The following is a 13,544-nucleotide window of genomic DNA, read 5'->3' as shown; positions in this document are numbered from 1 at the left end:
AGACAAGGGTAATGACAATCCTCTAAAACAACAATAGACAAGGGTAATTACAATCCTATAACACAACAATAGACAAGGGTAATGGCAATCCTCTAAAACAACAATAGACAAGGGTAATTACAATCCTATAACACAACAATAGACAAGGGTAATAACAATCCTCTAAAACAACAATAGACAAGGGTAATGGCAATCCTCTAAAACAACAATAGACAAGGGTAATGACAATCCTCTAAAACAACAATAGACAAGGGTAATTACAATCCTATAACACAACAATAGACAAGGGTAATTACAATCCTATAACACAACAATAGACAAGGTAATGACAATCCTATAACACAACAATAGACAAGGGTAATAACAATCCTCTAAAACAACAATAGACAAGGGTAATGGCAATCATCTAAAACAACAATAGACAAGGGTAATGACAATCCTCTAAAACAACAATAGACAAGGGTAATTACAATCCTATAACACAACAATAGACAAGGGTAATGACAATCCTCTGGAAAATTTGCAGCCTGTTGAAATGGCATCGAATTCAACAATCACAATAATGGATATCACCGAGTGTTATGTTCTATACATAATACGTAATAAAAAATATTTGAATGACATGAAATTTATGTACGTTTAACAAAAGTCAAGGCTCCAAATGACCTTGATACATGTATCCATATCATATATATATATATCTTAACTAAAAAAGTTAAGCCAGTCACTAATATGTATCTATCTATTATCTTTATTTATTATATATCCATGTGGAATTTGTCTGGCTTTTTCTGTCATATATTTAAAACGCATTTATCTCACTTACCTCTAAATCTGTGAACATAGTTTGCTCCAGATATAGACCTAAATTGCTACCTATGTCACCGTATTAACAAACAAAATGTATATAAGGTGAATCGGTTAAATGTCAAATGTTTTTGTAATATAGTATAGCATTATTACCTGCCAGAAGAATTTTTAGTTCCTTTAGTTCTCCTTGATTTATGACCGAACCCTCTTCGCTTGAGCTAGTTAGACTACTGGAACTTGAACTACTGGACAAACGTCTATCCAAAAGATTCAGATTGTTCGTGTGTACTGCTCCTACAGGTTTCAAATCATCCATCCTCGTTTCCAGCATCTCTCTGATGGTATTCACACTTTCCTCGCTCACTTTGTTTTTCAACATGCTTAGTGTGATGAAGTTGAATACATCACTATTATTCTCACTCTCAAGCCTTTCCAGGGTGTGTTTGTACAGACTGTAACATTCCCCATACCATCGCTCCAGACCCTGAAACCCTTGTATAAGACGTGACATCTGGAAAAATAGACATTAGTTTTAAAAGCACAGACGACTCAACAGTTTCATATTCAATGCGACAAAATGGTACATATTTAATATAAAAAGTAAACCAATTATAGTTTCCCTGTCATGAAATGTTTTAACAGAGGTGATGTAAAATCATAAGCATACATAGGATCCATTTCTTAAATAAAACAGTATTCCCACAAGTGCATTATGATAATTTTACAAACGGTCAACAAAAATAGCAGAAACTTGCGTTTGGAACTTTAAACCAGTGAAAAGAAAACAACGGAGAATATTGAAATTCAAACGAAGCCGTAACTTTAATTTGAACGTGACAAAACGATTTGAAAATACGATAAACAGGGCAATCTCAAATCAGGCTAACCAGTCGAGATATTAAATCTCAATCCGAGAGTTTGTCAGCACCAGGCCGGCCAATCAAGATATTAAATCTCAATCCGAGAGTTTGTCAGCACCAGGCTGGCCAGTCAAGATATTAAATCTCAATCCGAGAGTTTGTCAGTAGTGACCGGCCAGTCAAGATATTAAATCTGAACCCGAGAGTTTGTCAGCACCAGGCCGGCCAGTCAATATATTAAATCTCAATCCGAGAGTTTGTCAGTAGTGACCGGCCAGTCAAGATATTAAATCTCAATCCGAGAGTTTGTCAGCACCAGGCCGGCCAGTCAGGATATTAAATCTCAATCCGAGAGTTTGTCAGCACCAGGCCGGCCAGTCAGAATATTAAATCTCAATCCGAGAGTTTGTCAGTAGTGACCGGCCAGTCAAGATATTAAATCTCAATCCGAGAGTTTGTCAGTAGTGACCGGCCAGTCAGGATATTAAATCTCAATCCGAGAGTTTGTCAGCACCAGGCCGGCCAGTCAGAATATTAAATCTCAATCCGAGAGTTTGTCAATACCAGGCCGGCCAGTCAAGATATTAAATCTCAATCCGAGAGTTTGTCAGTACCAGGCCGTCCAGTCAAGATATTAAATCTCAACCCGAGAGTTTGTCAGCACCAGGCCGGCCAGTCAAGATATTAAATCTCAACCCGAGAGTTTGTCAGCACCAGGCCGGCCAGTCAGGATATTAAATCTCAATCCGGGAGTTTGTCAGTACCAGGCCGGCCAGTCAAGATATTAAATCTCAATCCGAGAGTTTGTCAGTAGTGACCGGCCAGTCAGGATATTAAATCTGAACCCGAGAGTTTGTCAGCACCAGGCCGGCCAGTCAAGATATTAAATCTCAATCCGAGAGTTTGTCAGCACCAGGCCGGCCAGTCAAGATATTAAATCTGAACCCGAGAGTTTGTCAGCAGAGACCGGCCAATCAAGATATTAAATCTCAATCCGAGAGTTTGTCAGTAGTGACCGGCCAGTCAGGATATTAAATCTTAATCCGAGAGTTTGTCAGCAGTGACCGGCCAGTCAAGACATTAAATCTCAATCCGAGAGTTTGTCAGTACCAGGCCGGCCAGTCAAGATATTAAATCTCAATCCGAGAGTTTGTCAGTACCAGGCCGGCCAGTCAAGATATTAAATCTTAATCCGAGAGTTTGTCAGCACCAGGCCGGCCAGTCAAGATATTAAATCTGAACCTGAGAGTTTGTCAGCAGAGACCGGCCAGTCAAGATATTAAATCTCAGTCCGAGAGTTTGTCAGCAGAGACCGGCCAGTCAAGATATTAAATCTCAATCCGAGAGTTTGTCAGTAGTGACCGGCCAGTCAAGATATTAAATCTCAATCCGAGAGTTTGTCAGCACCAGGCCGGCCAGTCAGAATATTAAATCTCAATCCGAAAGTTTGTCAGTAGTGACCGGCCAGTCAAGATATTAAATCTCAATCCGAGAGTTTGTCAGCACCAGACCGGCCAGTCAAGATATTAAATCTGAACCCGAGAGTTTGTCAGCAGAGACCGGCCAGTGAAGACATTAAATCTCAATCCGAGAGTTTGCCAGTACCAGGCCGGCCAGTCAAGATATTAAATCTCAATCCGAGAGTTTGTCAGTAGTGACCGGCCAGTCAAGATATTAAATCTGAACCCGAGAGTTTGTCAGCACCAGGCCGGCCAGTCAATATATTAAATCTCAATCCGAGAGTTTGTCGATAGTGACCGGCCAGTCAAGATATTAAATCTCAATCCGAGAGTTTGTCAGTACCAGGCCGGCCAGTCAAGATATTAAATCTCAATCCGAGAGTTTGTCAGTAGTGACCGGCCAGTCAAGATATTAAATCTCAATCCGAGAGTTTGTCAGTACCAGGCCGGCCAGTCAGGATATTAAATCTCAATCCGAGAGTTTGTCAATACCAGGCCGGCCAGTCAAGATATTGAATCTCAATCCGAGAGTTTGTCAGTAGTGACCGGCCAGTCAAGATATTCAATCTGAACCCGAGAGTTTGTCAGCAGAGACCGGCCAGTCAAGATATTAAATCTCAGTCCGAGAGTTTGTCAGCAGAGACCGGCCAGTCAAGATATTAAATCTCAATCCGAGAGTTTGTCAGTAGTGACCGGCCAGTCAAGATATTAAATCTCAATCCGAGAGTTTGTCAGCACCAGGCCGGCCAGTCAAGATATTAAATCTCAGTCCGAGAGTTTGTTAGCACCAGGCCGGCCAGTCAGGATATTAAATCTGAACCCGAGAGTTTGTCAGTACCAGACCGGCCAGTCAAGATATTAAATCTCAATCCGAGAGTTTGTCAGTACCAGGCCGGCCAGTCAAGATATTAAATCTCAATCCGAGAGTTTGTCAGTACCAGGCCGGCCAGTCAAGATATTAAATCTGAACCCGAGAGTTTGTCAGTACCAGGCCGGCCAGTCAAGATATTAAATCTCAATCCGAGAGTTTGTCAGTACCAGGCCGGCCAGTCAGGATATTAAATCTCAATCCGAGAGTTTGTCAGTACCAGGCCGGCCAGTCAAGATATTAAATCTGAACCCGAGAGTTTGTCAGCACCAGGCCGGCCAGTCAGGATATTAAATCTCAATCCGAGAGTTTGTCAGTACGAGGCCGGCCAGTCAAGATATTAAATCTCAATCCGAGAGTTTGTCAGCACCAGGCCGGCCAGCCAAGACATCAAATCTGAACCCGAGAGTTTGTCAGCAGAGACCGGCCAGTCAAGATATTAAATCTCAGTCCGAGAGTTTGTCAGTAGTGACCGGCCAGTCAAGATATTGAATCTCAATCCGAGAGTTTGTCAGCACCAGGCCGGCCAGTCAGGATATTAAATCTCAATCCGAGAGTTTGTCAGTACCAGGCCGGCCAGTCAAGATATTAAATCTCAATCCGAGAGTTTGTCAGCAGCAGGCCGGCCAGTCAGAATATTAAATCTCAATCCGAGAGTTTGTCAGTACCAGGCCGGCCAGTCAAGATATTAAATCTCAATCCGAGAGTTTGTCAGCAGAGACCGGCCAGTCAGGATATTAAATCTGAACCCGAGAGTTTGTCAGCAGAGACCGGCCATTCAAGATATTAAATCTCAGTCCGAGAGTTTGTCAGCAGAGACCGGCCATTCAAGATATTAAATCTCAATCCGAGAGTTTGTCAGTAGTGACCGGCCAGTCAAGATATTAAATCTCAATCCGAGAGTTTGTCAGCACCAGGCCGGCCAGTCAGAATATTAAATCTCAATCCGAGAGTTTGTCAGCACTAGGCCGGCCAGTCAAGATATTAAATCTGAACCCAAGAGTTTGTCAGCACCAGGCCGGCCAGTCAAGATATTAAATCTCAATCCGAGAGTTTGTCAGCACCAGGCCGACCAGTCAAGATATTAAATCTGAACCCGAGAGTTTGTCAGCACCAGGCCGCCCAGTCAGGATATTAAATCTCAATCCGAGAGTTTGTCAGCACTAGGCCGGCCAGTCAAGATATTAAATCTGAACCCAAGAGTTTGTCAGCACCAGGCCGGCCAGTCAAGATATTAAATCTCAATCCGAGAGTTTGTCAGCACCAGGCCGGCCAGTCAAGATATTAAATCTGAACCCGAGAGTTTGTCAGCACCAGGCCGCCCAGTCAGGATATTAAATGTCAATCCGAGAGTTTGTCAGTACCAGGCCGGCCAGTCAGGATATTAAATCTCAATCCGAGAGTTTGTCAGTAGTGACCGGCCAGTCAAGATATTAAATCTCAATCCGAGAGTTTGTCAGTACCAGGCCGGCCAGTCAGGATATTAAATCTCAATCCGAGAGTTTGTCAGTACCAGGCCGGCCAGTCAGGATATCAAATCTCAATCCGAGAGTTTGTCAGCACCAGGCCGGCCAGACAGAATATTAAATCTCAATCCGAGAGTTTGTCAGTACCAGGCCGGCCAGTCAAGATATTAAATCTGAACCCGAGAGTTTGTCAGCACCAGGCCGCCCAGTCAGGATATTAAATCTCAATCCGAGAAATTGTCAGTAGTTACCGGCCAGTCAGGATATTAAATCTGAACCCGAGAGTTTGTCAGCACCAGGCCGGCCAGCCAAGACATCAAATCTGAACCCGAGAGTTTGTCAGCACCAGGCCGGCCAGTCAAGATATTAAATCTCAATCCGAGAGTTTGTCAGCACCAGGCCGGCCAGCCAAGACATCAAATCTGAACCCGAGAGTTTGTCAGCACCAGGCCGGCCAGTCAGGATATTAAATATCAAATAAAAAAGAATAAAAAGAGACACCTTGTATGGTAATAGAAACACCCTGTACCGTAATAGAAACACACTGTATGGTCATTGAATCGCCCTGTATGGAAATAGAAGCACAATCTACGGTAATATAAACACATTATACAGTAATAGACACACCCTGTATGGTAATAGAAACACATTATACAGTAATAGAAACACCCTGTACGGTTATAGAAACACACTGTATGGTTATAGAAAACACATTTTCGGTAATAGAAACCCCTTGTATTGTTATAGAAACACCCTGTGCGGTAATAGAAACACACTATACGGTTATTGAAACACACTGTACGATTATAGAAAAACCGTGTACGGTTATAGAAACACCGTGAATGGTTATAGAAACATCCTGTACAATTATAGAAAAACCCTGTCCGGTAATAGAAACACACTATACGGTAATAGAAACAACCTGTATGGTTATAGAAAAACCCTGTCCGGTAATAGAAACACACTATACGTAATAGAAACACCCTGTATGGTTATAGAAAAACCCTGTCCGGTAATAGAAACACACTATACGGTAATAGAAACACCCTGTATGGTTATAGAAAAACCCTGTCCGGTAATAGAAACACACTATACGGTAATAGAAACACCCTGTATGGTTATAGAAAAACCCTGTCCGGTAATAGAAACACACTATACGGTAATAGAAACAACCTGTATGGTTATAGAAAAACCCTGTCCGGTAATAGAAACACACTATACGTAATAGAAACACCCTGTATGGTTATAGAAAAACCCTGTCCGGTAATAGAAACACACTATACGGTAATAGAAACACCCTGTATGGTTATAGAAAAACCCTGTCCAGTAATAGAAACACACTATACGGTAATAGAAACACCCTGTATGGTTATAGAAAAACCCTGTCCGGTAATAGAAACACACTATACGGTAATAGAAACAACCTGTATGGTTATAGAAAAACCCTGTCCGGTAATAGAAACACACTATACGGTAATAGAAACAACCTGTATGGTTATAGAAAAACCCTGTCCGGTAATAGAAACACACTATACGTAATAGAAACACCCTGTATGGTTATAGAAAAACCCTGTCCGGTAATAGAAACACACTATACGGTAATAGAAACATCCTGTATGGTTATAGAAAAACCCTGTCCAGTAATAGAAACACACTATACGGTAATAGAAACACCCTGTATGGTTATAGAAAAACCCTGTCCGGTAATAGAAACACACTATACGGTAATAGAAACAACCTGTATGGTTATAGAAAAACCCTGTCCAGTAATAGAAACACACTATACGGTAATAGAAACACCCTGTATGGTTATAGAAAAACCCTGTCCGGTAATAGAAACACACTATACGGTAATAGAAACACCCTGTATGGTTATAGAAAAACCCTGTCCGGTAATAGAAACACACTATACGGTAATAGAAACAACCTGTATGGTTATAGAAAAACCCTGTCCAGTAATAGAAATAATGTGTTCACGGTTTCTAAATCATATCATTAGCAATTATTCATTGGCGATTGAAACACTTGGCATTCTGTTCCATTGATTAGATTTCAAAATAAAAATGAAAAACAAATGGTAGTTTTTAACATATAATTGTTATTTCTGCAAAAAATTAGAGGTCAAAATTCAGGGTACCTAAAACACGGTTATCGATGAAGTAGGCCGAATGTTACCTTATCAAGATATCCCGAGATATGGGGAATCAGGAAGTTTAAAATAGTTCAGTCATGATTTATAATTTGTATAATTATCCACAATTTAAAGTATCAAATTGATTGAAATATACTCTGCTCCCATAACGATAATTCTTTTTAAGTTTAATTTGATTTTCTAAATTTTGTTCCTTGATTTTAAAACGTTGGTAACTGGCATCGCTGAATAGTGTTAGAAGGACGAGGCAGTTTTATTCTAAAGTCCTAAATTCATATTTAATTTCTTATTAGAAGTATGGTTTTGTGGAATCGTTTTTGAATATTTCCTAATAATTTTAAGTGTGTTTAGCGAACACATAAACAGTTTAAATTTGTGGCTTAAATCATTCAAAATGTTTTTGAAGCATAAGCTATTAAAACTCTTTCAATATTTCAACTTTAATATATCGATAGAAGTTTGTTCATGTTTCATTTGTGTCCGGAAACAAATGAATATGCCTCCTTTCTTAATCAGATTTAGGGTACGGTGTTTTATTATAAAACATAATAAAAATTCATCCATATATCTGGTTCGACTAAAATGATTGATCTGATTAAAAATAGAAACAGCAACTGTATAGATAGTCCCATTAAAAATAAAAGCGTCATTATAATGTATATAACAATGATATAGACAATTACATAAAAAAAACCAATGCGTCATTATAATGTATATAACAATGATATAGACAATTACATAAAAACAAAGCGTCATTATAATGTATATAACAATGATATAGACAATTACATAAAAAAAACAATGCTTCATTATAATGTATATAACAATGATATAGACAATTACATAAAAAAACAATGCTTCATTATAATGTATATAACAATGATATAGACAATTACATAAAAACAATGTGTCATTATAGTCTATATAACATAGGCTATTTATAGATTACTTACCTTTCCCCTGATGAAGATGCCTCCACCGTTCTGTTTTCACATACCGACCAACAACTTAGCTGTTATATAAAGCAACATAACACAAAGTTTATCAGGGGAAACAAAAGAATGATAGCCTTTCCGACATAGGTCCTACAACTTCACGCGAAAGGTACGAAGGTTATATTATCTACAATAGATAGGACAGATAGCCAGTGATGACAATAGATGTGTGGTGTGTCACATTGCAGTATTACAATGTAAGTTTTACAGTTTCAAACCTGCATCCCTGATTTGAGTAAATGTGAGTGGTGGTGTCACCGCCGTGAAACATTTAGCATATTCATTTATCATATTTCTATGTAGTTATCATGTGATGATAGCATAGCTTAGTTATTACTTAAAATCATCGTCATTTGACAGGATGGATAGACCGACATACCTACATATAAACACTGATTAATTTCCTATGGATAAAAAAGGTAAATCTTTATAGTAGACTTCTACAAATCTGATAATATCATAACATTATACACGTTAGGATTTTTGTGTAAAAAAAGGTACAGCAGTATCAGCTTATATTCGCAGTCTCAATTAAGCAGGTCTCGTATGTGTGGTATTGAATAGACTAAGCAGATATTGCATTCTCCATCTATAGGTTATTCCTTCACTGATACACACCAGGTAAATTGGGAAACTATCATTACCTCATCGATACACACCAGGTAAATTTGGAAACTATCATTTCCTCATCGATATACAACCAGGTTAATTGGGAAACTATCATGACCTCATCGATATACAACCAGGTAAATTGGGAGACCATTACTCTCTCACCGATACATATCACGCTTAATTGCGAGACGGTTACTCCCTCAACGATACCCAGTTTAATTGGGAGACTTTCACTCCCTCACCGATATATATCCAGGTAAATTGGGAGACCATTACTCGGTCGCCGGTACATATCCAGGTAAATTAGTAGACTATCACTCCCTCGCCGGTACATATCCAGGTAAATTAGTAGACTATTACTCCCTCACCAGAACATATCCAGGTAAATTGGGAGACTAATACTCCCTCGCCGGTACATATCCAGGTAAATTAGTAGACTATCACTCCCTCGCCGGTACATATCCAGGTAAATTAGTAGACTATTACTCCCTCACCGATACATACACAGCTAACTTCGTTAAACATGAATTACATATTGAAACCGGGAGATATTATAATGTAGAACGAAACTGTATGTTGCAAGATATTGAAGATGAATTCCATTTCATCTTAAAGTGTCCTTATTTTGATTCATTACGAAAGAAATACATTAAACCTCATTATATTAGAAATCCTAGCATGTTCAAATTAATAGAGCTGTTAACAACAATTCTAACACGATTCGTTTGCAACGCGTGTTTTGATTGGTTACGGACCATGTTTTAATCTGCGATAGAACCATGATCAATCGCGTTAAGCCCCGCCCATCGCGATTAAACCAGGCCCCGTTTCTAATCGAAACAGTATAGCATCAAGTCGCCTCTTAGCGAAACTAACTCCACAACATTTAGGATAAATTAAAACATGCGCTCAGCAATATGATTAAAACCGTTTCCAGTGCCGCATCCCTAAATTACACCTACATCAACTATTGTTGTCGATAACTGTTTTGTCGCACGCTTGAGTAGAGTCCAGAGCTATTAGGCATTATAAGAATTCCAGGTCATTGTAATGAGTCGTCACTGAAGCATTTTAATGCGGACAGTTCAGGAGTCACAAAAAAGGCAATACTCTGAGACTCTCCAAGCCAGACTGGTGTTAATCAGAAACCATCATGCTCGATGCAACGTCCAGAACAAACGTTCACCAACGACCCCCTCACAATCAGCTGGTTCGTCAGAATCAACAACAAAATGAACGACCCTGCCCTCAGCCGTCACTCAACAAAGTCAATTTATCTTTCATCAGAACCCTCAAAAATTCACAGGACAATTTGCAAATTCATAATTCAACTGTCAATATCTATAATTATCATAGTTGACATATTTATCTGTTAAGAAAGAATACTCTTTAATCACCGAAAGTTACTGTTCTAACATATTTTGTATTTCTAATTATTAGTTGAATTGTCTCTATGGGCGACTCCATTACAAATCTATGATAGGATATTGTTTATGATGTCAATAGTAAATTAATTGTTATATACATGTATATGAATACAGATGCTTATGTGTGAGGGTATTTATGTAAACATGTGTTATATATGTATATATGAGTACACAGACACTCATATACATACATGTGTGTGTATTGGGTGAATCTATAATAAATAAGTCTACATGATGTCTGCTTGGTATTTACAATCTGAGAATTTTACAATATGCTAGCAATTGTCAATGTATAAGAATTTAATTTACTAAAATAATATTATGGTCATTCTCTACACCGTTAGATATCACGTTCATTTGTCGGTGTGGGTGTGGTGCGAAAGTGATCAATGATTTCGTTGTACTATGAATAGTCACATGTTAAATAATGAGCCAAAAGGCTCAAAGTTAATAAAAAAAACTTCAATCGCTAACACCCAGTTAAATTGGGGACTATCACTCCCTGACCGGTACATACCCAGTTAAATTGGGGACTATCACTCCCTGACCGGTACATACCCAGTTAAATTGGGGACTATCACTCCCTGACCGGTACACACCCAGTTAAATTGGGGACTATCACTCCCTGACCGGTACAACCCAGTTAAATTGGGGACTATCACTCCCTGACCGGTACATACCCAGTTAAATTGGGGACTATCACTCCCTGACCGGTACATACCCAGTTAAATTGGGGACTATCACTCCCTGACCGGTACATACCCAGTTAAATTGGGAGACTATCACTCCCTGACCGGTACAACCCAGTTAAATTGGGGACTATCACTCCCTGACCGGTACATACCCAGTTAAATTGGGAGACTATGATTTCCTCGCTAATACACGATACACGACCCTGCTTGATGGAAAAGCTATGATTTCCTTTCCGAAACACGACTCTCGTAAATAGGGACACTTCCTCCACGCTACACACCTTGGTAAATGGGGAAATGGTCACTTTCGTACCGATACACGACCCTGGTAGGAAGACTATAACACCCCCCCCCCCCCCCCCCCCCCCCCCCCCCCCCCCCCCGATCACACCCTGTTGAATGGGGATGCTATCACTTTCTCACTGATACTAGAACCTGGTAAAAGAAGGAATAGCACGTTCCCATCGAGATGGCCTTTCAACTCTCAGCTGTTTACCTACATTCTGCGAATAAATTCAAGGTGTATAGTTATCTTATCATACATACCCGTGATACATCAGGCACATGTCAATATATGGGTGATGGAGTGATACACATCTCGGTGGTGACAGGTCAGATGTGTAATCATAAGTTTTATCTACTAACGCCATGTCCTGTTGACACGATTACGCTATATAACATATTAATGCGCTATATGATATTTTAGTAGTATAACATATGCCTGGTATCCTCTCTTGTCAAATCGAATATAATTCCATGTAATAGAAGCATTGGTAGTTAAGAGATCGTCTCAGTAAGTTAAACATTCAAAATTGTCAGATATGTTAATATATACTGGTCTCCACTCCAACGTTCTTCATTAACAGATACTTCACACGATGTTGAATCTGCGCTGTATAAATCAGAAAGTCATTTAAATGTCGGAATAGTCAGTACAATTAACCAAAATTGTATTCTTTATCGCAATCATATCATTTCCAATTCATACCATATAGGTTATATAAATATTTAAGCACATAAGTGTCAGATGTAAACAACTGATAGTCATCATATTTATAACATAATAACATACTTATTGACGTGTTATAGTGTTACAAATAAGTACTTAAAACCGGTTAGAACTATATCTTTATCAGTTCAGTGTAACTCCCTATCAAAGGCCATGTTTACAAATAGATCACATGATCATCACACACACAGTTCTCCGTATTTCGGACAGTCCAACTTTCTAAAAATAGACGAACACTGTCGTAAAGAGGAAGTACTGATTATATAGATATGTAACATACAGGTACACTGATAGTATTCCGATATGTCATGTAGCAAGTTTAGGAGGAGGAAGACGTGTAACCGTTTCTGAATGTAGGGAGACATACTGATATACGAAGGTAAAGTTGATCACAATGTAGTGAGACATACTGATATACGAAGGTAATGTTGATCACAATGTAGTGAGACATACTGATATACGAAGGTAAAGTTGATCACAATGTAGTGAGACATACTGATATACGAAGGTAATGTTGATCACAATGTAGTAAGACATACTGATATACGAAGGTAATGTTGATCACAATATAGCGAGACCTACTGATATACGAAGGTAATGTTGATCACAATGTAGTGAGACATACTGATATACGAAGGTAGTGTTGATCACAATATAGCGAGACCTACTGATATACGAAGGTAATGTTGATCACACTGTAGTGAGACATACTGATATACGAAGGTAGTGTTGATCACAATGTAGTGAGACATACTGATATACGAAGGTAAAGTTGATTACAATATAGCGAGACCTACTGATATACGAAGGTAAAGTTGATCACAATGTAGTGAGACATACTGATATACGATGGTAAAGTTGATCACAATGTAGTGAGACATACTGATATACGAAGGTAGTGTTGATCACAATATAGCGAGACCTACTGATATACGAAGGTAAAGTTGATCACAATGTAGTGAGACATACTGATATACGAAGTTAAAGTTGATCACAATGTAGTGAGACATACTGATATACGAAGGTAATGTTGATCACAATGTAGTGAGACATACTGATATACGAAGGTAATGTTGATCACAATGTAGTGAGACATACTGATATACGAAGGTAAAGTTGATCACAATGTAGTGAGACATACTGATATACGATGGTAAAGTTGATCACAATGTAGTGAGACATACTGATATACG

This window comes from Pecten maximus, chromosome 4 (assembly GCF_902652985.1).
Source record: "Pecten maximus chromosome 4, xPecMax1.1, whole genome shotgun sequence".
Taxonomy (NCBI): Eukaryota; Metazoa; Mollusca; class Bivalvia; order Pectinida; family Pectinidae; genus Pecten; species Pecten maximus.
The sequence above is the reverse complement of the archived record's forward strand: the minus strand, read 5'-3'. Positions refer to the sequence as shown.